The following is a 26,037-nucleotide window of genomic DNA, read 5'->3' on the forward strand; positions in this document are numbered from 1 at the left end:
CCATCCCTGGCCTTGGCCTACTGGATGCCAGGAATATGCACCCCCCATCCCCACGTACTCCCAGTCATAAACACCAGAAATGTCTGCAAACATTGGCCAAATATCCTTGTGGTGGGGAGGGCAGGGATGTGGGGGACAAAATAATCCCCCATTGAATCCACTGTTTTAGATTTTTCATGAATGTTTTTGTTTCTATTTTATTTTATTATTCAGAAAGGGCCTTGCTCTATCACCCAGTCTAGAGTGTAGTGGTACGATAGTCGCTTACTGCAGCCTTCAACTCTTGGACTCAAGCGAGCCTCCCGCCTCAGCCTCCTGAGTAGCTGGGACCACAGGTGCTCGCCCCCATGCCCAGCTCATATTTTTGGTTTTTTGCAGAGACAGGATCTCCCTATGTTGCCCAGGATGGTCTCAAACTCCTCAGCTCAAGTGATCCCACCTCAGCCTCTCAGAGTGCTGGGATTACAGGCGTGAGCCATCACTCCCATCTCCTCACGAACATTTTTACAATGGTAATTTCTTTTTGACAGTTCTTTTGTATTTATTGCAAGTGATACTGGCTTTTCATTTCCGGTGGTGATCTGAAGGTTCCTTTCTGAATGAATTTAGGTTGTGAAAACAGTGAGTGATTTAGAGAAAATGCGAAGTGAACATCGCACCTGTGGCATGTGGATGTGGCACGGTTGCAGGGGGAGAATGCAGACAGATGAAGCAGAAGAGATGCGGAGTTGGATGAGGAGTGGGGCGGAGGCTCCCATCAGAACATGGGGGTGGGCTCTAAAGTGTCCCTGACAGGCCTGGGAATCCCCCAGGGAGGTGCCACATAGGTGCACACACCCGTTCTCTTGGAAGTTCAAGCCCAGCTTTCTTCCAGCCTGGCAACAGATTGGTCTCTCTTTGCTTGGGCACCAGAGGAAGGGATTGGCTCAACTTTGGGGGCCCATGTGGAAGGATAAAGGTCCCTGAATACTAGAAGCACACTGTTTGAGGCAAGATGCTTGCATGATGAAAGGCATAGGGGTGGACAGGAACAGTGGCTGATGCCTATAATCCCAGCACTTTGGGAGGCCAAGGCAGGCAGATCATTTGAGGCCATGAGTTTGAGACCACCCTGCGCAACATGGTGAAACCCCGTCTCTACTAAAAAATACAAAAATTAACTGGGCATGGTGGTGGGCGCCTGTAGTCCCAGCTACTTGGGAGGCTAAGGCAAGAGAATCTCTTGAACCCAGGAGGGGTGGTTGCGGTGAGCCAAGATCACGCCACTGCACTCCAGCCTAGGCAACAGAGCAAGACTCCATCTCAAAAAAAAAAAAAAAGAAAAGAAAGAAAGAAGAAAGAGGAAGGAAGGAAGGAAGGAAGGAAGGAAGGAAGGAAGGAAGGAAGGAAGGAAGGAAGGAAGGAAAGAAGGAAGGAAAGAAGGAAGGTGTGCGGGGCCAGGTGCAATGGTTCACTCCTGTAATCCCAGCATTTTGGGAGGCTGAGGCAGGAGGATCACTTGACGCCAGGGGTTCAAGACCAGCCTGGGCAACATCGGGAAACCCCGTCTCTACAAGAAAACGAAAGGCAAGGGGTTCTCTGAGATCAATGGGGAGTGTGCAGCATCCCGGGGAAGCCTGTCTTAATTTCCTTCTGTGGTTTGCGCTCATGGGAGACACTGGGTGGACTCCCCCTCCCATCTTCTTTCTCTCCATCTCTCTTGTTTTTGTCTCTTGCTGTCTGTCTGCCACTGTTCTGTGTCTGCCTCTCTCTCCCTACCCACTCTCCAAGACATCTAGTTAAATCTCCCCAAGTGACAAGCAGGAATAGTCACTGTATTCACGACTCCATGGTGGGCCTCCGCCTCTCCTGTTTTGCTCTCGGAGGGCCCTGATCGGCAGAGACGCCTGTGACCGGTCTATGCCTGCAGTGTCAGGCCCCAGTTCACCCCCCGCCAGCCAGCTCAGTCTTTGTACCTCAGCATAGAACTGAGCCTTTTGCAAGCCACCTCGAGAACATTCCTCCCAGCACCACCTTCCATCCCTCTGGTCTCATTCGCTGAAATGCAAATCCAACTCTTCTGGCCAGTTAAGTTTTAAGTGGTCTGAGCTTCCACGCTTCCCTGCGGCGACACTGGGATTCCATCCAATTAGTTTCACTGGCCAGGAACTAAGAAAGCTGCCTGTGCACTAAGAAAATGAGAGGATGAGCGGCCACCTTGACAAATGTCCAGAGAGCCAAAATTGACAGCCTCTCTTTACCCCAGGCACTTTACAGTTTGTAAAGCACTGGACCATCCCTTGTCCTGTGTAATCCTTGCCTTAACCCAGGAAGGCTAGGTTTCATTACATCCCACTTGACAAATGAGAGTGTAAAGCTCAGAGAGGTAAATCAACTCACCCAGGGTAACACAGCAAGAAAGGGGTGTATTTGAGTCCAGGTCTGCCCAACTCCAAGGCCAGGTGTTTTACCATTCCATCACAGTCTCTTCCACTCATTCATTCATTCAGCAAATTGTTTATTAAGCACTTTCTGGATGACAGGCTGTCTTCACGGTTCAGGAAATAAAAGAGTATATAAGACAAAAAGGTCCCCGCCCTCAAGGAGCTGGTAGTCTTATGAAGGAAGATGGGAAATAAATGTACACATTTAAAAATTCAGAGTTTAGCCAAGCACCGTGTCTCATGCCTGTAATCCCAGCAATTTGGGAGGCCAAGGCAGGAGGATCGCTTGAGGCCAGGAATTCAAACCCAGCCTGGGCAACATAGTGAGACCCCATCTCTACAAAAACAAATCAATAAAAATACCTTTTAAAATTCGTAGTCTAATAAATGCTATGAAGGCAAAGAAGGGGATATGGAAGGTAATGAGTGAGTCAGTTAGTTTAGCCACAGAAGTCAGGGTGGGCCTCCCTGAGAAGATGACATTTAAGCTGAGACATGAAAACTGTGAAGGTTCTGGAGGGAGAGAGCCCCAGATGGAGAGAATGGTGAGGCAGGAAGAAACCAAGTGAGTTCACAGTTTCAGACCCAGGGTAGGGAAGGAGTGAGGAGGTTAGGAGGGGGATGAGAGGTGGGACTGTTGCTATGAGGAGCCCCAAGATGGTCTTGAGCTGTGGGAGGGGTAGGAGTGACACCGTCAGCCTTATCCCATTTGGAAGTGCCTTCTGGCTCCACCTCTCTGCAGGCCCTTGGTCTTCTCCTGACTTCTGGCTCTAGGGGGCGCTCATAGAGGGGCCGCGACACCTTCCAAGGAAGCGTCTGGCTCTGCGAGGCCCACCTCTGTTCTGGGACAGGATCCAAGATGCGAAGCCTTCAAGATTGGGACCCAGGCCATATATGGCCACAGTGACAGGCGGACGAAGCTGAAGCAAGGTCATGCAGAAGCATGGGGGGGGTCTCAGCACCATGCCCCGTCCACCCTCCGGCGGGTGCTAAGAGCTCCACCAGGGTAAGCAGCTGTGAGATTGCCCAGGGTCAGGCAAATCTAGGGGCAGAGAGGGCAGAGCCCTGGCAGCCCAGGGTATCTCATGCATCTCACTGCCTGGCCCAGGCATCACTGTCTTTGCTCCCACTGGCCCTGGAGTCCCTGCTAAAGATCATCAGTTCTCACCTGTTACATTCCTTGAGCAGCAGCTGGTTTTCTATCCGTCTTTATTTATTTTATTTACTGTTTTTATTTTGAGAGTTAGAATCTCACTCTGTCACCCAGGCTGGAGTGCAGTGGCACAATCATAGCTCACTGTAGCCTCAAACTCCTGGGCTCAAGTGATCCACCCATCTCAGCTTCCCGAGTGGCTGAGACCACAGGTGTGCACCACCATGCCCAGCTAATTTTTTTCATTTTTGCGCAGAAACAGGGTCTTGCTGTGTTGGCCAGGCTTATCCGGAACTCTTGGCCTCAAGCATTTCTCCCAGCTCTGCCTCCCAAAGTGCTGGTATTACAGACATGAGCTGCCACACCCAGCCATCCTGCCTGTCTTCTGAGGAAGGCCTGTGACTCTGGGAGGTGCTTCCAGCAGGGGCTACCTCCAGCTCAGAGCTGGGTTTAGGACTAGGAGACCCCTTCAACCATCAGAGATTAAGGCTTAGCTGGTTTTGCAAGCTGCCGAGGAACAGAGGCAAGAGAGGGGGAGGCTCCAGAGGAAGGGGTGGCTCTAAGGAGGCTCTGGGTGGGCAGCCGGGGCTGAGGCTCCCCAAGTCTGCACCTGCCTGCCCTGACCAGGCTCAGGTGTGAAACCACAGAGACCCCAGGTCACAGACTCACACAAGCTCAGCCCTGCCCTGTTCCTGAACCAGGCCTGGTCGGGCAGGAAGAGGTACAGGAGCCACATGGCAGGTGCTCAGTAAATGCTGATTGACTCTCACATAGCCTCTACCTCAGCAGGTCCGGAAGCCCCCAGCCTTTCCATCCCCTGCAATATCACATGGGCAGTAACTAGGGGACAGCTGCTCCCCATTCCAGACAAGGTGTTCTCTGCTCTCTGTCCTCTGGCAGAGTCTGCCAGGCCTCCACCTTCCCAGAGACAAATTGTGGGTAAATGCGAACTCACACATTGTCTCAGAATAGCCATTGGGGAGTTTCTGATCCTGGGGAAAGCACATGGAAAAGACAGTTGGTGGGGAGAATTTTCCCAATGTGGAGAATTTCCATCAAGGGAAAGTATCCTCTTAGGGGCTCTTAGACTCCCCAGCCATCTGCAGCACCGAACAGCCTTCTGCAGGGAGGGACTGGGAGTCCAGGGAGACAAGAGCAGCTCTTCTGTGTGAAACCAGGACAGGACGCCAGCCTAGGCAGGGACCAAGGAAGTCACAGGCATGGAGGACCCTCAGAAAGGGCCAGTGGGAGGCTGGGCGTGGTGGCTTACGTCTGTAATCCCAGCACTCTGGGAGGCTGAGGCAGGCGGATCACCTGAGGTCAGGAGTTCGAGACCAGCCTGGCCAAAATGGTGAAACCCCGTCTCTATTTAAAAAAAAATAATAATAATACAAAAATTAGCCAGGTGTGGTGGCATGCACCTGTAATCCCAGCTACTCAGGAGGCTGAGGCACGAGAATCACTTGAATCCAGGAGACGGAGGTTGCAGTGAGTTGAGATCATACCGGTGTGCTACAGCCTGGGTGACAGTGAGACTCCATTTCAAAAAAAAAAATTAAAAATTAAAAAAAAGAGAAAGGGCCAGTGGGAGTGTCAGGTCTGGGAGGGAAGGAGGGTGAATTTGGCAATGGCTGTCCAAACTGAAATGCACTTTCCTTTTGACCCTGCAATTCCACCTCTAGGAATTTACCCTCAGACATATTTGCAAGTGTGGGCAAAATTTATGGACGAGGGTATTCACTATAGCAGAGGATTGGAAACACCCTAAACTTCTACCAGTAGTGCACTGATAGATTGAGCCATGGCCATGGAAATCTGTGTCTCCATCCCTGACCTCACTTCCTGCCCCTCTTTCCCTCTCTGGTCTCCTTCTTGTCCCTTGCATACCCCATAGCATATTCCTGCCTCAGGGCCTTTGCACACACTATTTCCACTGCTTGAGCCATTCTTCCCCCAGACACCCACGTCTTGTTATCTGTTACTATCTCAGGCCTCAGATTCCAGTCCCTTCCGCAAGGGTGACTGTGGCAATTTGGAGGCCATATTCCCTGGGCTTCAGAAATGCCAAGACAGACTCAGCCACTCTGATGAGCCAGAGACCCTCAAGCCAAGAGAAGCCAATGGCCGAGTGGTCTTGACTCTCTCAGACGCGACCCAACCCAAGTGAACGGGTTGCACACCATTCAGCTTTCTAGTAACAGGGCACCGTCTGCCAAGCCTGCCAAGCTACCGTTTATTAAGGTTATGAAGAATGAGGACAACTTCACTCTAAGGTGATGCCATGCCCTGGTGTAATTCTTTCCCCTTAATTGCAATAATCAATAGCATATGGCAGTGGTAACAGGATGTACGTGACTATGTTACATAAGATTGTGACACTTCTCTTGCAAGGAAGCTGTCCCTCTTGATGACTTAATGAAGTAAGTAGCCACATTGGAGGTCCACAAGGCAAGGAACTGAAGGTGACCTCCTTGAGCTAAGGGTGGTCTCCAGCCAACAGCCAGCAAGAAACTGAAGCCCTGAAAGAAACCAAAAGGAGCCGAAATCTCCGAACAACCAGGTGATCTTCAAACAGATTTTTCCCTTAGATGGGTTCTAAAGGGGAACTCAGCTCTGGCCAACACCCTGACTGCAGCCTAGTGCAGAGCACCCACTTAAGCCAGGCCAGGACTGCTGATCCACAGAACTGTGAGCTAAGAAATGTGTGTTGTTTTAAGTTGCTAAGGCCATGGCAATATTGTCACACATTTGGCAAACACACAGAAGTGGGCTCTGGGCCAGGCCTGACCAGGGCAGGCAAAATGGCTCTGGGACTGGCTGGTTCCCTCCTGGGTCTACTGGGGGAGCCACGCCCATGGCCCAAACCAGGCCATGCGTTTGGTCTTGACACCTAACTACCCTTCCTGACACTAGTCTCCCAAACCTTGAACCCCAGCCTGGCTGCAGCCAGTTTCTCTTTACCAACACCTACGTTCCCCATACATGCAGTCACACACATGATGCAGAATAATATAGAGCTTTGGAAACAGAGCAAGCTGAGTCCAATTCCTGACTCCAACATATTTTATGTTCTATATGTGTGTGCTTGAAATAAACATATATTCCCTAGTGTTTGGTGAGAAGAAATAGAGTTCTATATATAGTTAATAATTCAAACTTATTCATTGTATTGTTCAGTAGCTCAGCTCACCTTTTTTGTCTGTTTCTCCATTAGTTTCTGAGATGTGTGTGTATGTTAAAAAGTCTCTATCATTGCTGATTTATCTGTTTCTTCCTGAGGTTCTGCCAGTTATTGCTTGTTACAAAGTTTTTGTTGTTAGGAAAATACTTGCTTATGACGGATATATTTTTTTCTTGTTTTGTTATTCTTTTTACCCACCTATAATTTCCTTATTTGCTCCCTTATAATTTTTGGTCTTAAATTATACTCAGTGCTCATTTCAACAGCATATACATTAAAATTGGGATGATACAGGGATGATCAGCATGACCCTTATGGAAGGTTGACATGCAAATTTGTGAAGTGTTCTATTTTTACAAGAAAAAAATTCTATTGAATCAGAGAACAAAACCATTAACCCAGCTTTATTTGGTTCCTTTTCTTCAGGTATATCTTTTCCCATTCTTCTCTCTTCCACCTTTCTATGTATTTTTACAAGAAAAAAACTTCTATTGAATCAGAGAACAAAACTGTTAACCCAACTTTATTTGGTTCATTTTTTTCAGGTATATCTTTTCTCATTCTTCTCTCTTTCACCTTTCTATGTATTTTCAAATGTGCTTCTGGTACAGTTGGATCTTGCTGTTTTTATTTCTACAACCCAAGAGTTCTAATTTTTAACTGATGAATTTAACCCAGTTACATTTATTGTAATTTGAATTTATTTCTGCCAACTCCAGCACTTACTAAATGTGCCACTGATATCCCAGAGGTACAGTTGGGCTTGGCAACAGAGGGTCCCAGGCCCAAAGGCCTGACTCAGCTCAGGGAACTGTCATATTTAGAGACGACAGCCAAAAGAGAGCCCAAGCTCCTTATATTGGGACAGGAGAAAGAGATCCAACAGCCCAAGGAGTTCCTGTGGCCCTGGCTCTGCTCCTCCTACCTACCCTCATTGAAGACCCACAGTACTTTGTGGCTAAGCCTATCCCAGCTGTGATAGGACTCATAGTCACAAGTGGTGACTATATAGTTTACACTGGGTTTTTAAATGGAGGAAATAAATTAATTCATGTAATGGAAAGGTGTATGGATCATTTGGCATTATACAGAGCATGATCCAGGTGTTCATATGATGAGGTCACATGCTTCCTCTCTCAAGCACCACTGTCTGTTGGCCTCATTCTCTGGCACATTCCCTCCATATGTTGAATCCATCAGCTCTCAGCTTACATCTTCTCATCATTAAAAAGAGCATTCTGGTGTTCCAGCAGTTGCAACAAACATCCTAGAACTGAATCTCTTTGCTTTGATTTGTATCACATGCCCATCCCTGAACCAATCATTGTGGGCAAGGAGATGGAATGCTTTGATTGGCCAGGCTGTGGGGCCACCTCTGCAGTGAGATGTGGTGCAGTAAACATGGCATGACAGTGGAAAAGAGATGGTTTCCAAAGGAAAATCATTGTGTTCTAAGATGAAGAAGGAAGAGAGGATGCTATCAAGGCAAAAAGCATAGAAATCCACTACGAACACTATGACATGGAGATGACATGGAGACAGTCAGAGACTGAGCTCAACACAGCCCTTCACTGCCTCTCTCCTAAGAAAGCCACATCCCTGCAGTTCTCAGCAAAATCCCCAGAAACTAAAGTCATCAACTGGACTTAATCTTCTCAAAGGTGTGCCCACCTGGTGCCACCAAGAGAAATATTGAGAGATGAAATTACAAAATGACCTTTAGAAAAACAAGGTTTTGCCTCAGATTGAACAAGTTTCCACTCTTTGGACATGAGACAACCAGAATCCAGACATGAGACCCAACAGGCTTTGATGCAGCAAAGTGGGGATTGCAAAGCCCTCGTGTGAACTCTCAGGAAAGCTCAGGACATCAGCCTACAAAGCTGAGGATGAAACCCTGCTCTCCGGGTCCAGGGCCCTCCCTGCTGGCTGCATTCTGACCTGCAGGAAGGAGCCCAGCCCATGTGTGGGGGCCACCTCCAACACCACAACTCTCCCCAGCAATGCCTTCATCTGAAAACATTCACAGAGGCTCCCACTGAGTCCTACTGGGCTCCAGAAACACAGAGATGAACAGAATACGGTCCCTGCCACAAGGCTCAGGGTTTGGTTTGGGAGACAGGTTTGTTCTGTGAGGTCCCCTTAGACTTGGGATCAGCTGTGATGTCTGGTGTCTGAGACCAAGATGGCACCAGCTCCGAGCATTCTTCTGTGAGCCAGTCCAACTCACTCCCACACTCTGGGTTCCTGGCCACACTGGGCTCCAATCCAGCCATCTCCTGGGACATCCCTTACTTCCTCCAACCTCAGTCCCACTGTGCTCTAGGTCTACCAGGCTTCTGGCCCTCTGTCGCCCAACTCCTGACCTGGACCTTGGAGTGTGTTTTCCTGGATTGACTAAGAATCACCCCCAGGTTCCTTTGGCTTGATACTCTCCTGGTCACCTTGGGGAATGTCCCCTGCCCCAGCATCACCTGAGATCCAATCCCAGCTGGGAGTCCTACAGGCCTTCTCAGCCCCTGGGGGATTCAAACAACTGTCACCCGGTAGGGAGTGGAGGTGGAAGTGGCCGCACTGGATAAATGTCAACCACAGGACAGGGACGCCTCTTTCTCTCTCTCTCTGCGTGTGTATGTGTGTGTGTGTGTGTATGTGTGTGTGTGTGTGTGTGTGTGTGTATATATATATATAGTGTTTGTGCCCTAATCACTGGCAGTAAATGCACTTTTGTTCTTTTCTTTTCTCTTTTTGAGACAGAATCTTGTTCTGTCACCCAGGCCGGAGTGCAGTGGTGCAACCACGGCTCACTGCAGCCTCAAACTTCCCAAGTGATACTCCTGTCTCAGCCTCTTGAGCAGCTATGACCACAGGTGCACACCACTATGCCCGGCTAATTTTTTATTTTATGTTTTTAGAGATGGGGTCTCACTATGTTGCCCAGGCTGGTCTCAAACTCCTGAGCTCAACTGATCCTCCCACCTCGGCCTCCCAAAGTACTGGGATTACAGGTGTGAGCCACCGCACTGGGCCAAACACACTCTTAGTTTCTGTTTCTCTCTGGGTGTCGCTCTGTCTAGTTCTGCCTTCCTGTGTCTCTTTCAATTTCCACCTCTGTTTTTCCCTGTATATCTCTCTGCCTCTCTCTCTCTGTCCTCTCACATACAGATGCATCCTTCCCTTTCTGTAACTGACCTTGTCCACACCCCCTCTCCCATTACATGAACTACCTACCGTGTCACTGTAATACCAAATCATTACATACTTAAATACCATGAAAGTCTCAGAGCTGCCACGATATTACCAATTCTGTTACAGTCATCATCCTCAGAGCCAACCATGTACCAAGCACTGTGCTAGGCACTTTATATGTGCTCACTTCTTCAATCTCCACAATCCCACAGTGGTCTATTATCCCACTTTGGAGAAGGCGTAAAGAACTGAGGCTCAAGGAAAAGGGAGAATTTGGCCAAAGCCACACACCTGGTGTTGAGGCCAGGATCCACTCCTGAGCAATCTGCCCTCCACCCCTACCCAAATGCAGGCTCTCATTTTTGGTTTTCTTTTTTTATTTTTTCGAGACAGAGTCTTGCTCAGTCACCTAGGCTGGAGTGCAGTGGTGCGATCTTGGCTCACTTCAACCTCCGCCCCACCAGGTTCAAGTCATTTTCCTGCCTCAGCCTTCCAAGTAGCTGGGACTACAGACTTGTGCCACCACGCCAGGATAATTTATGTATTTTTAGTAGAATCAGGGTTTCACCATGTTGGCCAGGCTGGTGTCGAACTCCTGACTTCAGGTGATCCTCCCGCCTTGGCCTCCCAAAGTGCTGATATTACAAGCATGAACCACCGAACCCGGCCCTCACTTTCACTTTTCTAGACCTACAATGGAGCATTTATTAGAGGGTTCAGGCTGATGAATGCAGCTCACGCCAACCCCCCTGCATTCTCCACCAGTGGCCCACCCTGGCCCAGGGGCAGAGGAGAGAGTGCCTATTTGAAGGGACAGAAAGATTCAAATGTGTCTTCCAATCCTTTCCTGCCACAGTTCCTGTAACACTCATTCCTTCAACAAGTATTTACAGAGGCCAACTTGGTGTCTGTGGTACTAGGGATACAGGGATCACCCAGATAAACCAAGTCCTGCCCTAAGGCTCATGCTCTAGGAGGAGGGGCAGGAATAGACGCCCACCCAGATCAATGCACAAGTTCAGTTCAGAGCACAGCAGGTGACGCAGTGATTACACAGGCAGGCACTGCATGGCTCTCGTCCCAGCTCTCCCACTCATGCTGTGTGACCTCAGGCATGTTAGTTAACCTCTCTGGGCCTCCTTCTCCTCACCTCCAAAATGGGGATGAGACACCTGAGTAAAGGGCCTGGCACATTGACAAAGAGGTGGGAACCACTGGGAGGCAGAGGGTGGGCCGGGCTCCCACCTCTATGGCTCAGGTACAAGCAGATCAGTGAGTGCTGCCCCCTGAGCTGTGGCAGGTGGTCCTCAGAGCCTGGCTACTTCCAGTCGCTGGACAGACTGGAGTTGGACTCTCCCCACTGAGCCCTTGCTCACTGTGTCAGAGACTCCAGGAGCTCAGCCTTTCCCCTCCACAGGGTTTTGGCCTCAGTTTCCCTGCTGGGTTCCCCACCCAACCCACTCCCTGGGGGACTGGATCTTATGCCTGTGCTGCCCTCTACCGGCCAACAGGAGGAGGGTACCTGCAGCGCACCCACCCTCAGGATCTCCGGCGGCCCCGCCCATCCATTCGGCTTCCTCTGAGGCCACGCCCCCTGAGGCCGGCCACTTCTTAGCCACGCCCCTCAGAGGCCAGCCTTCCGGCTGAGTCCGAGCCTAGGCCTCGCAGTCCTGTCCCAACCTCCTTGCGTTTCTCCCGAGACCAGGTCCAGAAATTCCCAGCATCCCTTGCTGCACCCACTCCACTAAGTCCCTTAAAACTGCCAGGAACCAGCAGTTCCTCCAGCGTAGGTTTTACTTCCAATTTTTATTGAACTTATTAAAATTCTTACCTCTGCCCACCTCCCCAAAGCCCAATTTCTACTTGGCCCTGTGCCTGGGGCCAGGCTCATTTGTATGAAAGGCTTGATGGCCTGCAGACTCCCCCAGCCCAGGCTTCTAGCAACATGCAAAGGATGTGGCGGAATTAAATCACGAATGACCAGCCGGGCAGGGGAAAATGACAGGGGCCTGCCCCGTCTGTCCCACCTCCAGAAGACCCACTGACTGTTCCCTCCCCAGCCGACAGGTCATGATCCCCTTCTAGAATCTTCAGACCCTTCTGCAGGCCACTGATATGCGTCCAACACTCCAACTCATTCATTTGACTAACATTTATTAAGCATCCTCTGTATGCAAAGCGTGGGGCCAGCCACAGGGGATATGGCCGTAAATATGGCAAGGCCATTCCTCCAAGGCTAATGAGGAGAGTGACATAAACAGTGACGTGAAATCAATTATTACAAATGCTAAAATAGAAATAGGTCCAGCTACCATCTAAAACTGGCAGCCCACGGGCTGAATCGAACCTGCAGATGTTGGCAAGAGCTGTAAAAAAAAAAAAAAAAAAAAAAAAAAAAAAAAAAAAAGATGGTATTTTGGGGCCAACATTTTAAAAACTTGGAGGATTTCCATTAAAATATGGGAGTTTTGGCTTCTCTTGTAAAAAATCAGAAACTCTGGCAACACTGGGTCCACATTTCTCCTCGACAACCCTCAGCTGGAGTTGGGCCGGAGCTGGGCCGTTTCATGAGGGCCTGCGGCTGCCAAGCCCTCAGCGGTGCCGTCGTCTGCCCGTCTGCTGCCCTCTACCATAGCTCCTGCGATATCCGCAACTTGCTCACTCATCCACATTCCCTCCCAGGCCACTCAAAGCATCTGAGTTTCAGCCTCTGAGAAGGGCCTGAAGGAGATAAAAGGTCTGTGTTCCCTGGATTGGGGAAAGGCTTCCAAGAGGAGGTGAGCTTAGAGATGGGCTTGGAAGACCAGCACATGTTCACTAAGAGGCAGGGGGAGGAGGGGAGGAAGGAGGAAAGAAGATGTGAGTGTGGCAGCCAGCAGGTGGGAGCAGGGCTCGGGGCCTCCCATCCTCCCAGAGCTGGGGGTCTCCTGCATTGATGGGGCTCCTCACTGAGGATGGGCTCAGCTCTCCTCTGATCTTCTAGGACCTTCCTTGGACAGGTAAGAAAAAGGCTACAGGTGAGTGCAAGCTATGGAGGTGGAGAGAACAGAAGAAGGAGGACCTTCAAGGCTCTGGGGATTGCAGAGGGGTTTTGAGGAGAGTCAGTGGCCTTCCCTCTCACAGGATTAACACTTTGATGATGGGCTGGTATACAGCAGGTGCTCAGTAAACGTGAGCCCGTTTGCTGCTGTTTGTTCCCTGTGTCTCTCTCGTTCCTCCTTTGTCTCTCACTTCCTTCTTCCTCCCTTCATCTCTCTCTGCTTCTCTCTGTCTCCCTCCCTCTCTCTCTCTCTCTCCTTCTCTCTCTCTGTCTCTGTTTCCATCCATCTGTCTCCTCTCTGTCTCCCTTCGTCTCTCTCCTCTCTCTGTGTCTCCCTCACTCCCTCTCCTTCTCTCTGTCTCTGTCTCCATCTCTCTCTCCATCTCTCTCTGTCTCCCTCCATCTCTGTCTCCTCTTCTCTTTGTCTTCCTCCATCTCTCTCTCCTTCTCCCTGTTTCCCTCCATCTCTCTCTCCTTCTCTGACTCTGTCTCCCTCCATTTCTCTCTCCTCTCTGTCTCCTTCTATCTCTCTCCTCTCTCCCTCCATCTGTCTCTCCATCTCTCTCTGTCTCCCTCCATTTCTCTCTCCATCTCTCTGTCTCTCTCCATCTCTCTCTCTCTCTCTCCATGTCTCTCTCCTTCTCTCTCTCTGTCTCTCTCCATCTCTCTCTCCTCTCTGCCTCCCTCCATCTCTGTCTCCTCTTCTCTTTGTCTTCCTCCACCTCTCTCTCCTTCTCCCTGTCTCCCTCCATCTCTCTCTCCTTCTCTGACTCTGTCTCCCTCCATTTCTCTCTCCATCTCTGTCTGTCTCTCTCCATCTCTCTCTGTCTCTGTCTCTCTCCATGTCTCTCTCCATCTCTCTCTGTCTCTCTCCATCTCTCTCTGTCTCTGTCTCTCTCCATGTCTCTCTCCTTCTCTCTCTGTCTCTCTCTCTATCTCTCTCTCTGTTTCTGTCTCCTCCCATCTCTCTCCTCTCTCTCTCTGTCTCTGTGTCTCTCCATCTCTCTCTCCTTCTTTCTCTTTGTCTCCCACCCTCTCTTTCCTTCTCTGTCTCTATCTCCTTCCATTTCTCTCTCCATCTCTGTCTGTCTCCATCTCTCTCTCTCTGTCTCCCTCCATCTCTCTCTGTCTCCCTCCATCTCTCTCTGTCTCCCTCCATCTCTCTCTGTCTCCCTCCATCTCTCTCTGTCTCCCTCCATCTCTTTCTCTTCTTCTCTGTCTCCCTCCACCTGTCTCTTTCTCCCTCTGTCTCTCTCCATCCCTCTCTCTCTCCTTCTCTCTCTGTCTCCCTCCATCTCTGTCTCCATCCATCTCTCTCTCTCTCTCTCTCTCTCTCTCTCTCTCTGTTGCCATCCATCTCTCTCTCTGTTCTTTTCTCTCTCTCCTTAAGTGTGTGTCTCCCTCCGTCCCAGGGCCCATTCATCATCTTCCTCTGCCTTCCATCTCCTGCTCCATCTCTTACCTTATCAGGGGCCCTCCACTCTCCTCTCTTCCTTGCCCCGCCCTCCTAGCCTGCAGAGACTGAGATGTGATGATGGAGTATTTCCTATAGGAGGTCCTGCCTCAATCCTCACATGCCCAGAATGCACCGCTGTCCTCCTTCAATGTTCTTGCCCTCATGGGATGACTCCCTGTTTCCCCATCATGGTCGCAGCCTGGCATCTGCATCCTCCATGACGCCCACCCTTGCCCTCCAGTTTGTGGATCATCAAGTCCTACCAGTTCTGCTTCCCTAGTGCCCATCCACAGTCCTGCATTCCCTCTGCCACCATCTCCTTGTGGCCAGACACCTGCAGTCACCTCCTAGCCAGGCTCCCCAGTCTGTACCGGCCCTACCAGCCCTTCCTGTACCCCAGCAAGTCATTGTGAGACTCACCCTGACCTTGTCATTCCTTCACTTAAAGTCGTCGGTGGTTTGTCATTGCACCCCCACACTTCCTAGCCTGGCATCCGAGTCCAGCCATGACCTGACCTCACTTTCCCCTTTCCCAACCCCAACCCAGCAGTCTTGCTGATTCCGTCTCCAGCCAGTCCCAGAGTCACCATCCCTGAACATTCCCCCATGAAAACTCCAAGTTGTCGTGACTTGGGGAGGGGGTGCTACTGACTTGTAGCAGATGGAGGCCAAGGATGCTGCTGGACACCCCACAATGCACAGGCCAGCCCCCAACAGCAGAACGGAGAATTGGGCACAGACAAATAAAGAAATTAATTTGGAGCCGGGCACAGTGGCTCACGCCTGTAATCCAAGCACTTTAGGAGGCTGAGGCAGGCAGATAGCGTGAGCCCAGGAGTTCAAGACCAGCCCAAGCAACATGATGAAACCCCGTCTCTACAAAAAATACAAACATTAGCCAGGTGTGGTGGCACCCGTGGTCCCAGTTACTCAGGAGGCTGAGGTGGGAGGATCACCTGCGCCCGGGAAGGCTAAGGCTACAGTGAGCCATGATTGTGCCAGTGTGCTCCAGCCTGGGTGACAGAAGTAGACCCTGTCTGAAAAAGAAAACAAAGAAAAGAAAATGTGGTCAATCCATACAATGGAATATTATTTAGCCATAAAACTAACAAAGTACTGATACGAGCTACAACACAGATGAACCTTGAAAGCGTGTGAAGTAAATGAAAGAAGCCAGTCATAAAAGATCCTATCTTCTATAAATCCATTTATAGAAAATGTCTAGAATAGGCACATTGATGGAATAGAAAATAAAGCAGTGGTTGCCCAGGGCTGGGAAGATTGGTGGAAAATGAGGAGTGACTGCTAGTGGCATGGGGTTTCTTTTTGGGGTGATGAAAATATTTTAAAATTAAGCTATGCTGATGGTTACTAAAAATCATTGAATGATATGCTTTAAGCATGATATGTAAATGATACCTCAATAAAGCTGTCTAAAATTTTTTGAATTAAAAATCAGGAGTTAAGAAAACAGATTTTGGCCTTCCTCGAATGCCATGCATATGAGCTCTCAAGTTCACCTCTGCTGCCGTATTGCCTGATGTATTATATCTGGGCAGCTGTACTCATTTAAATCACCTCCATGGTCGCTCTGGGCATTAGATGTGAGACTCCCAGTCTAGAGTGAGGAGACCATGCGTACTGAAGTTACCAGCCTCATTCTCCCATCTCATGTCCAGCCCTAGCAGTAAAGAGCCCCTGGGGACCAGAAGGGGCCGTATGGACATGGATGGCCAGCAGTAGCCTACATGGACCAGTCTAACAGCAAAGCACATGAGCCCTGAAGCCAAAATCACTACTTACTAAGCCTGTGCCTCAGTATTCTCAACTATAAAACGGGCACAATAAGAGCACCTACCATTGTAGTGTCAGAGGCATTTGAACCAGAGTGACTCCATCTTAACGAGGGGCTGGGTAAAATGAGGCTGAGACCTACTGGACTGCATGCCCAGGAGGTTAAGCAGTCTAAGTCACAGGATGAGATAGGAGGTCAGCAGAAGATACAGGTCATAAAGACCTTGCTGATAAAACAGGTTGCAGTAAAGAAGCCAGCGAAAACCCACGAAAACCAAGATGGCGACAAAAACGACCTCTGGTTGTCCTCACTGCTCATTATATGCTAATGGTAATTCATTAGCATGCTAAGAGGCACTCCCACCAGCACCATGACAGGTTATAGATGCCATGGCAACATCAGGAAGTTACCATGTATGGTCTAAAAGAGGGAGGAGCCCTCAGTTCCGGGAATTGCCCACCCCTTTCCCAGAAAACTCATGAATCATCCACCCCTTGGTTGGCATATAATCAGGAAATGATGTTAAGTATCCTTAATTGAGCAGCCCATGCTGCTGCTCTGCCTGTGGAGTAGCCATTCTTTATCCCTTTACTTTCCTAATAAGGTTGTTTTAACTTTATGGACTCATCCTGAATTCTTTCTTGCATGAGATCCAAGAACCCTCTCTTGGGGTCTGCACAAGGGACTCCGTTCCAGGGACAATAGCACTGGACAGAGGTCATGTCTCAGCACACAGTAGGTGCTCAGTAAATGTGAGCTATTGGTGTTAAGATTTTTGTTTGTGATTTCAAATTCCCAGAAGTTCTAAAATCCAATATTTTTTCACAACTCATCTGGTCACAATACTTGACTTGGCCTAAACTTCTTCGGAACATAAGTCTGACCCGGATGGATGTGAAGCTATTTACTATCTTTATTTATCACCCCCAGCCTGCGTATGTGTTTTACAGCAGAAATATGAATGGATTTGATTATAGGGTTCTGCCCCAGCTGCTGGTGGGGTGTGAGGGAATGGATAGTCTATGTCTTACATTACCTTCCAAAATCTAAAACGTTCTGAATTCTGGAACACCTTTAGACCCAAGGGTTTCAGACTGGGCACTGTGACCTGTATGATGAAGATGATAACAACAAAGATCAAACCCCACCCCCTCTTTGCCAGATGTTGCAATTAGAGCTAAAAATGGTGGCACAGCCCCAGGCAAAGGCGGTAGGGAGAAAACATAGAAAAATTCTGAAGATAAATCTTCTACCAGCCCAGGCGGATGGGGGCTTAGAATTAAAATTAAGGTCCTATCCAGAAATGAAATAGCTGAAGTGTTGCTTGCACACCTGGGCTCAGGGAAGAACAGCACTGGCCACCTTAGCTTTAAAGGACTGAGTTTGGAGAGACTCAGCTTGGTCCACTACCTCAGGGAAAGGAGGGGTGAAATTGGTGGCAACAGAGGGGTGAAATCTGTAGCATCTAAAACATACAGGGACTCCCCATAGAGGGCCAAGTTAAGCAGGCCCAGCCCTATTGCAAATGCTTAAGGCATTAGTCCTCATACAGGGAAGACTTCCCAGGCCTCTCCCTCAATGTATCAATGGCTCTAGTTGCCCCAAACCAAACATAGTTGGGAGAGGGGAGCAGGTGACAGCTCAGCTGCAGATATGTGCTCCTGTCTCCCCACCCAGGACCCTTGTTGTATAATAAAGAATTTGACTAGCCCTTGTTCCTGCTTCCTGGGAGGGACACTCTAAATTCTTGGAAGTTTGTAATAGAAATGTCTTTGTTATTCATGAGGCCCTTGAATCACATCAGATTTGATGCTAGTGAGATGAGATGACTCAAAATGGGGGCTGCAGAGGGGTCACTAAAAAGATCAGCCTTGCAATTAGAGGGCTGGGGCTTTGAGCCAGCCTGACCTCAAGGAGGAGAGGGGACTGGAGATTGAGATCATCTACACATCTACATGGCCAATGATTCCATCAATCGTGCCTATGTCATAAAATCCCAATAAAAACTCTGGACACTGAAGCACAGGACAGCCTGTTTTTTTTTTGTTGTTGTTGTTGTTTTTTGTTTTTGGACAGGGACTTTATCACCAAGGCTGGATTGCAGTGATGCAATCATGGCTCACTGCAGCCTCCTCAACCTCCCAGGCTCAAACAATCCTCCTGCCTCAGCCTCCCAAGTAGGTGTGTGCCACCATGCCCAGCTAACAGGCAAGCTTCCTGGATGGTGAACACATGATGTGTTGGAGGGTGATGTGTTCTGATTCCACAAAGAGACAGCACGGGAGCTCTGCATTGAGACCCTCATCGACCTTGCCCTATGTGTTTCTTCCTTTGTCTGGTCTTGATCTGTATGCTTTATAATACAGCTGTCACCTTAAGTAGAGTGTCTTCTGAATTCCATGAATCATTCTAGTGAATTATCGAAGGCTTGTATTTGTAGCCAGTTGGTCAGAAGTGATAATGGCCTGGGGGCTCCTGAACTTGCAGCTGGCATCTGAAGTGGGAGCAGTCTTGCTGAGGACCATGCATTAAACCTGTGGAGTGCAATGTTGCCTCTGGGAAGATGGCATCAGAACTGCGTCACCATAGACAAGCTGGTGTCAGAATCCCTCCCTTGTCTTGACTTGACTTTCTGTGGCAGACATTGTCTTGCCTCCATCCATATCTCCTTGGCCCATGCCAGGCGTCCCCTGTGGCTTTGGTTAGGCAGTTCCCATGCATGTTGGTGATTTCTTCCCTCAAAGACTTGCTTTCTTCCATGGAGAAGGCTGGAGATTATGGGGAGTTAATGTCTCAGGAGTGACCCTAAACTAATGGTGAATGGAAACTGGTGAGTAAATATCACTGCTTTCTCACCCCTTGAGTGAGCAGTTTGGGGATGTGTTCTACTCAGCCTCCATGAGGGACTGAGCCCCAGTGGCCCACAGTGGTTACCTTCTCATCAATACTCCCTTTAATGTCTTTCCTCCCTTCCTGGAATCCTTCTCCGCTCTCCCACCATACTTGCTAAGATCACCTCCTAAAGAAACTGCTTGCACCTGAATCTTCATCTTAGGGTCTGCTTTGGAGAAACTCAAAATAAGACCTCTGCCATTCCTGGGGCACTGGATTGTTCAGCTCCACTGTGGACACTCTGATAATCACCCAGTTTGACAACACATTTGGTCATGTATCAAGCAGTTCATTTTGGCAACCACTTGCCTACTGTTGCCTGATAATCCTGCTTGGCCTATGACTGAGCCCACATCATGAGCATGCCAACGGACCCATGCACCAAACCTGGCTAATCAGAGTAATTCATCCTCTGGCATGGTAATTTGTTTAGAAATAAGTCTATGAACCTGGTTGGTCCAATTATAGTCCACTTTGGACAAAACTCCAAGCAGACACTATTGGAAAGGAGCTCTCTCTACCTCTAGAATTTTAAATGAGCTTGGGCTACTTGTAGCCATCCTCTCTGCATGAACAGGGCCTGACTGAGAATGATACTAACACAGAAGAAGGCAGAGTTTAGAGATATAGATTCCTGATTACATGATCACCTGGATGTAGCTGTGCCTGAAGCCCAGCCCCTCCACTTTTCATTACTGAACCAACAGATTTCCAGCACGATCTCCTTTTTTTTCCTCCAGCTAATTTGATCAGGTTTTCACTTGCAAATAAAAGGATCTTTAATCATATGTAAATATTCATCTTCTGACTTAGGCCCTCTGCATTTTTAAACACAAAAATACTTGCCCTCTAGGCTATGAGCAAGAAACTGAGTCTGCCAGGCCAAGGAAACTGAACAGAAGGGGCTATGGATAGGGGATTCTTTCAGCACAGGTTAAGGTGGAGAGGTGACTAGTGGAATTAGGGTCCCAGGAAACTTGTCCTAAGAAAATCTGTGGCCATTTACAGGAAGAAGCATAAAACCGAAAGCCGCCACAATAAGAGTAAACTCCAAGAAAATGCCAAGGAATTAAGGAGAAGTGGAACAGGAAGGAAGCCTTGCTTGGGGAAAGGTGTCATGATTGAACACAGAACTTAGATCTGAGCTTCCTGGCAGCCGATGGAAAAAGGCAAGCTCAGTGAACTCATGGCTCACATTCACTCCTAAAAGGCAGCACAGATGAGATTGTAAGGCAAATGGCTCTGCAAATTTGCTTTCCTGAGAAGCCACATGCTGCCTGGCTCCTGGCACTGGTACCAGGCCCAGGGGAGTTGCACTCTTCCTGCTTACAACCTAGTTTCTGAGGATGTGGGTATGGGCAGTGGAGTGGGGTTGGCGTGCTTTGCCCCTTGGCCCCCAGGCCTCCAGGTCCCCAAACTCCTGTCCAAAACACACTGGTGGCACCCACCCCGCAGGCCATAGAGGAGTGTGCTCTTCAACTCGGTCCACACTCTTAAGATGGCACCTGAAACTCGGATTTCAAAGAGTTACCTTGTCTTTGGTAATCTGGGTTTTATTGTGAAATTTCATTTTTTCTTTAGGTAACAAAATAGAGTCTTGATGATTTCTCCACGAGGCTGATTATTTCCTAGAGATGGACAGGTTTCTCTTTGTGCCAGTGCTGTTTATCCTGAAAGCCCACAGTTAGCCAGACTGTGCAGGAATTTTCCAAATGACTTTCTCTTTTTTCCTAAGTAGATCAGCCTCATTTTTTGGAGGAGCTGGGGGAGGAACAGAAATTTGCCCAGCCCGCTCTCACAGCCCTTTCTGGATCTAAACCCCCGGCCACTGGGGAACAAGAGGGTGGCAGAGCCCTGTCTTCCCCCACACCTCTCGACCAAAGTCACAAGACTGGGAGGAGTGGGGACACGGGCAGCCGGAGCCATCCCTGGTTTCGAATTAGTCTTGCTCTGCTGGGAGAGCACAAGAAAGGCCGTGGCCCAGTTCAGGGCCACATTATGACTTTTATGGGCCCTGGGCACTTTTGCCATCATAGACCTGTTCCTCCATAAAAGATGTATTAAGATTTACCTTTTATGACAGTAATGGTATAAAGACAAATATGACCCTGTCTAGATTCGTTTTTATATCTTCATTATTATTATATTCTTTTTTTCTTCTGGTTTTAAAAGAAGTCAAAATTAAACATTTTATGGGTCCCTAGAAGTATCGTGGGCTCCAAGCCCTGTGCTGGCTAGAGAAGGTGACCAAGAGAGTCAGAAGTCACCACTCCCAACTTCCCATTCCCCTGCCCCTCCCCAACCCTGTCCTTCAGCCCTGGAGGGAGGCACCTTCCTATGTAAACCTCTGCTGCCAGCAACACTGAGTGGGGAGACAGCCTTGACCCTTTTTCTCCCTTCACTGAAGCATCCAAACCCCAGCCCCTGGACCCCAGCCTCGAAAATTGCCCGCCCTTGATATCTGATCAAATGCCCCAGCCTCATTTTGAGAGTGCTGGTCCCTGGGGCCAGATCTGCCTCTCAGTTTATTCAAAGGCAGCTAGGAATAATAACAATAACAACCTGAAGTCCTGGGTGCAAAGCCCTGCTCAGAGCACTTCACCATGGCAGACTCTAGGGTTCAACGTGTTACTAGCTATGTGGCTGCAGGCAAGTCAGTTTTCTGATCTGAAGAATGAATATAATGTTAGTCTCTCTCTCTAGGAGGAGTAAAGAGATTAACACGTGGCAGGCTTACCCCATGGCCAGCGCATAGTAGCAACTGTTAAAGAAAAAAAAAATGTTTTTTGAGAGACAGTCTTGTTCTGTTGTCCAGGCTGGAGTGCAGTGGCATGATCCTAGCTCACTGAAGCCTTAACTTTCTGGGCTCAAGGATCCTCCTGTCTTGGCATCCTGAATAGCTGTGTATTAGTCTGTTTTCACACAGCTAATAAAGACATACCCAAGACTGGGTAATTTACAAAAAAAAAGGGGTGTAATTGACTCACAGTTTTGTATGCCTTGGGAGGCCTCAGGAAACTTATAATCATGGTGGAAGGGGAAGCAAACATGCCCTTCTTCACATGTCAGCAGGAAAGAGAATGAGTTCTGAGCAAAGGAGGAAGCCCTTATGAAATCATCAGATCACTTGAGAACTCACTCACTATTGTAAGAACAGCACGGGGGAAACTTCCCCCATGACTCAGTTACCTCCATCTGGTCTCACCCTTAACATGAGGAGATTATTACAATTCAAAGTGAGATTGGGGTGGGGACACAGAGCTAAACCATACCAAGTCGGGACTGGACTACAGGTTCACACCAATATGCCCAGCTATTTTTTTTTTTTTTTTTTCATAGAGACAGGGTCTCACCATGTTGCCCAGGCTCATCTCAAACTCCTGACCTCAAGTGATCTTCCGCCTTCGGCCTCCCAAAGTGCTGGAGTTACAGGCATGAGCCATCACACCCAGCCCATTAAAGAAAAACTTATCCAAACACTTTAGGTAAAAACAGTAATGAGGACTTATTCAAGAGGGACCACCGCCACGGGGGTTTGCAGTAATAGGGAGAGATCGGGCTCAACTGTGAATACAAGGACAAATGGAGATTCGTAGCCAAGGAGCAGGGTGGGGTTCACAGATGAAAATCACTATGGGTAAGGGTCTTCTGGCTAAACTGACTCAACAGGGTTTTTGCTGAAGGCATGCCAGGGTGATAACACAATCAGGGATGAGGGAGGAGGAATTTGATCAGACATCAAGGGTGGGGGGTTTCTGATAAACAGATGCAGCAGGATTCTTGCTAAAACGGGACTGAGTGGACCAAGGACAGAGCCCAAGATTGGGGTCTAGTCAGAAGGAGGACTCAGAGGACCCTGATTCAAACTGGGTCAAAGGAGAGAGTCTTTACTACATCTCGGTCAGTACTGGCTATTGTGATTAATCATGATGAATGAATGAATTATAATTTACTGTCCTTCAGTATCCACAGGGGATTGGTTCTAGGACTCCCCATGGATACTAAAATCCAAGGATGCTCAAGTCCCTGACATAATTTGGGGCCCACACCTGTAATCTCAGCACTTTGGGAGGATGAGGAGGGAGGATTGCTTGAGGACAGGCGTTGAAGGCCAGCTTGGGCCAACATAGCAAGACCCCATCTTCAGAAAAAATTTAAAAATTAAAAAAATTAGCTGGGCATGGTGCCACACACCTGTAGTCCCAGCTAGTCAGGAAGCTGGGGTGGGAGGATCACTTGAGCCCAGGAGGTTGAGGCTGCAGTGAGCTGTGATTGTGCCACTGCACTCCAGCCTGGGTGACAGAGCAAGACTCCGTCTTTAAAAATAATAATAAATTTTTTAACTTTTAAAAAATGGCTTAATATTTGCATATAACCTACATGCATCCCCCTGTGTACTTTAAATCATCTCTGGATTACTTGTAAAATCTAATACAATGTAAATTATATGTAAATAGTTGTTACACTGTATTGTTGTTAAATTTGTATTATTTTTAGTGTTGTATTGTTATTTTTTAATTGCTTTTTTCCCCCAAATGGTTTCCCTCTGGGGCTGGTGGAATCCACAGATGCAGAACCCACGGCTGCAGAGGGCTGACTGTAATTGGTTAGAGGAAGGGCTGCCCCAGTCTCCGCTTTCTCCACCACCCCAGAAGGCATTGGCCTTGGGCTGAGCCGGTTCGGCGGACTTCAGACCCCAGCCTCTCCCCATGGACCTGGCTGCTGGCCTCTGCCCAACCCTGCCTGCCAGCTCTTCCTAGACAGAAAGCCACACTTTCCTTCCCACAGGAGCAGAGCAGAAGCCTTCTCTACCTCCTCCAAGCCCCTCACCACCCCTTGCCCTGTTTCCAAGGGGCTCCCTTAAGACCAGCCTCCCATGTCTTCCTGGCCAGACGCCCAGCTCTCAGCAGCAGCCTCAAAGTTTATCTCCTCATATTGTGTCTCTCCGGTTTATCTTCTCCCAGGCATGAATACAAAATCCTTTCTCTCCTCCACTTGCTACCTCAGTCTTATTCCATCATCTGGCTGCTACATACTTCTCAGTTACTGTTTTCTGAAGACTTAAAATCTTCGTCCTCCTGCCTGGTCACTCCTGCAGTGCAAGTCCGTGAAAAGAGCACAGGGCTTTGAAGCCAACTGGAGCTGGGTTTAATCCCAGCTCCGCAATGACCAGCTGCATGACCTTGGGCAAGTCAATTAACCTCCCTGAGCCTGGATTGTTTATCTGCCTGGAATTATGGCGACAATCTTATTTGCTTTCGCAGTGGGTCTCCCCACTAGGAGGAAACCTGGCTTGGTTTATTTGTTTTCTTGAGGGGTAGGAACTTTGAGAAGCCCTTGGAGGTAGAGGAAAGAGTCCCCCACCTCCGGCCCCACAAGGAGCCTGCTTGCAAGAACTGGTGGTGGCTGCCTGTGGCCAACGACAAACTTTTGTTGTGTGGCTGCAGTGAGCAGGTTGGGGGAAGAGCTGCATGCTTGGAAAAATGGAGGGGATTTTTTGATGTTTGGTGCAGGGGAAGAAAAGGAGAGATGAACCCACTGATGAAGGAGAGGGGGCCGGCTGCCTGCCCCCCGAGACATCACGCCCAAACTGTCTGAAACAGACTGATCATCTCCCCTCCAGCCCCTTCCCCTTCTTCCCCATCTTAGCGAGACCACTGTTCACCCCATCCCAAGCCAAAGGACAGCCAAGGGATCTCCCAGGTCAGGGGCCCTCTGACCATCTGACCCCTTCTCAGAATAATGTTTTCCACTAGATAAAATGAAATACACAGTATAGAAGAAATCAGTTACATTGAAATACGGTTAGCAATATAGTCAAACAAACTTTTATAGGAATTTATGTGCCATTTTGTTAACATATGAAATGAGATTTGGTGGAAGCTCTAATAAGTATCATACTTTTTTTTTTTTTTTTTTTTTTTTTGAGACAGAGTCTTGCACTGTTCCCCAGGCTGGAGTGCAGTGGTGCGATCTCGGCTCACTGCAACCTCCACCTCCTGGGTTCAAGCGATTCTCCTGCCTCAGCCTCCTGAGTAGCTGGGGTTACAGGTGCGCACCACCATGCCCAGCTAATTTTTGTATTTTTAGTAGAAACTGGGTTTCGCCATGTTAGTCAGGCTGGTCTCGAACTCCCGACCTCGTGATCCGCCCTCCTCGGCCTCCCAAAGTGCTGGGATTACAGGCATGAGCCACTGTACCCGACCAAGTAACATACTTTTGAAGGAGTGCATTTTGAGGTAACTGCAGCTGTGGTGAGATTTCATGAAAAGTGTGGATGACTATTGGTGACTATGTCATGGGTCTCATTCCCACTACTGTGATTTGTTGGAGAAAGTGCTAAATTACAGTTAATTTTATGTTAGAAAAATAAAGATGTTATTTCCCCCAACTAGGTTCATGGACCTCCTAATTCTGTGCACTCCAAGCTGGAAACCCTTGACCTTGACTCTATTTTCCCCTAACCACCCACTCCCACCCGCCTCTCCTAACCAGTCCCCAAGCCCCACTGACTTTACCTCCTGCACGGTGGACTTGTCCCTGTCCTCACCCATTCTCCACTTGGGCCTTGTTGCTTTATATCAATATGACTCCCGCTGCCTCCTGGCTGGCCTTGTTACCTCCGTTCTTGCTCGACTTCATCTGTGCTCCACCCTGAACCCAGAGAGATCATCCCTAATATGGTTTGGCTGTGTCCCCACCCAAATCTCATCTTGAACTGTAGTTCCCATAATTCCCACGTGTCATGGGAGGGACCCAGTGGGAGGTAATGGAATCATGGGGGCAGGTCTTTCTCATGCTGTTCTCCTGATAGTGAGTCTCATGAGAGCTGATGGTTTTATGAAGGGCAGTTCCCCTGCACACACTCTCTTGCCTGCCGCCATGTAAGACATGACTTTGCTCCTCAT

At 48.8% G+C, this 26,037-nt stretch overlaps 1 protein-coding gene, 2 long non-coding RNA genes and 1 other non-coding gene across 7 annotated transcripts in view; 1 reads left to right on the forward strand and 3 right to left on the reverse strand.

Annotated features, from left to right (window-relative positions):
• GSG1L (GSG1 like) overlaps positions 1-26,037 on the reverse strand; it is a 276,495-nt gene that overhangs the window by 68,243 nt on the left and 182,215 nt on the right. The gene's annotated exons all lie outside the window — the stretch shown is intronic.
• On the reverse strand, positions 1,676-12,342 carry LOC144337956 (uncharacterized). Its single transcript, XR_013411620.1, has 3 exons — positions 11,469-12,342; positions 9,867-11,160; positions 1,676-1,774 (listed from the first exon to the last, which is right to left on the reverse strand). It is a non-coding gene; the product is annotated as an uncharacterized LOC144337956 (long non-coding RNA).
• Positions 7,008-7,114, forward strand: LOC114674564 (U6 spliceosomal RNA). Its single transcript, XR_003725709.2, has one exon. It is a non-coding gene; the product is annotated as a U6 spliceosomal RNA (small nuclear RNA).
• LOC144337958 (uncharacterized) lies at positions 14,131-18,771 on the reverse strand. The gene is made up of 2 exons (XR_013411622.1): positions 18,611-18,771; positions 14,131-15,479 (listed from the first exon to the last, which is right to left on the reverse strand). It is a non-coding gene; the product is annotated as an uncharacterized LOC144337958 (long non-coding RNA).

Source organism: Macaca mulatta, chromosome 20, assembly GCF_049350105.2.
Source record: "Macaca mulatta isolate MMU2019108-1 chromosome 20, T2T-MMU8v2.0, whole genome shotgun sequence".
Lineage (NCBI taxonomy): Eukaryota > Metazoa > Chordata > Mammalia > Primates > Cercopithecidae > Macaca > Macaca mulatta.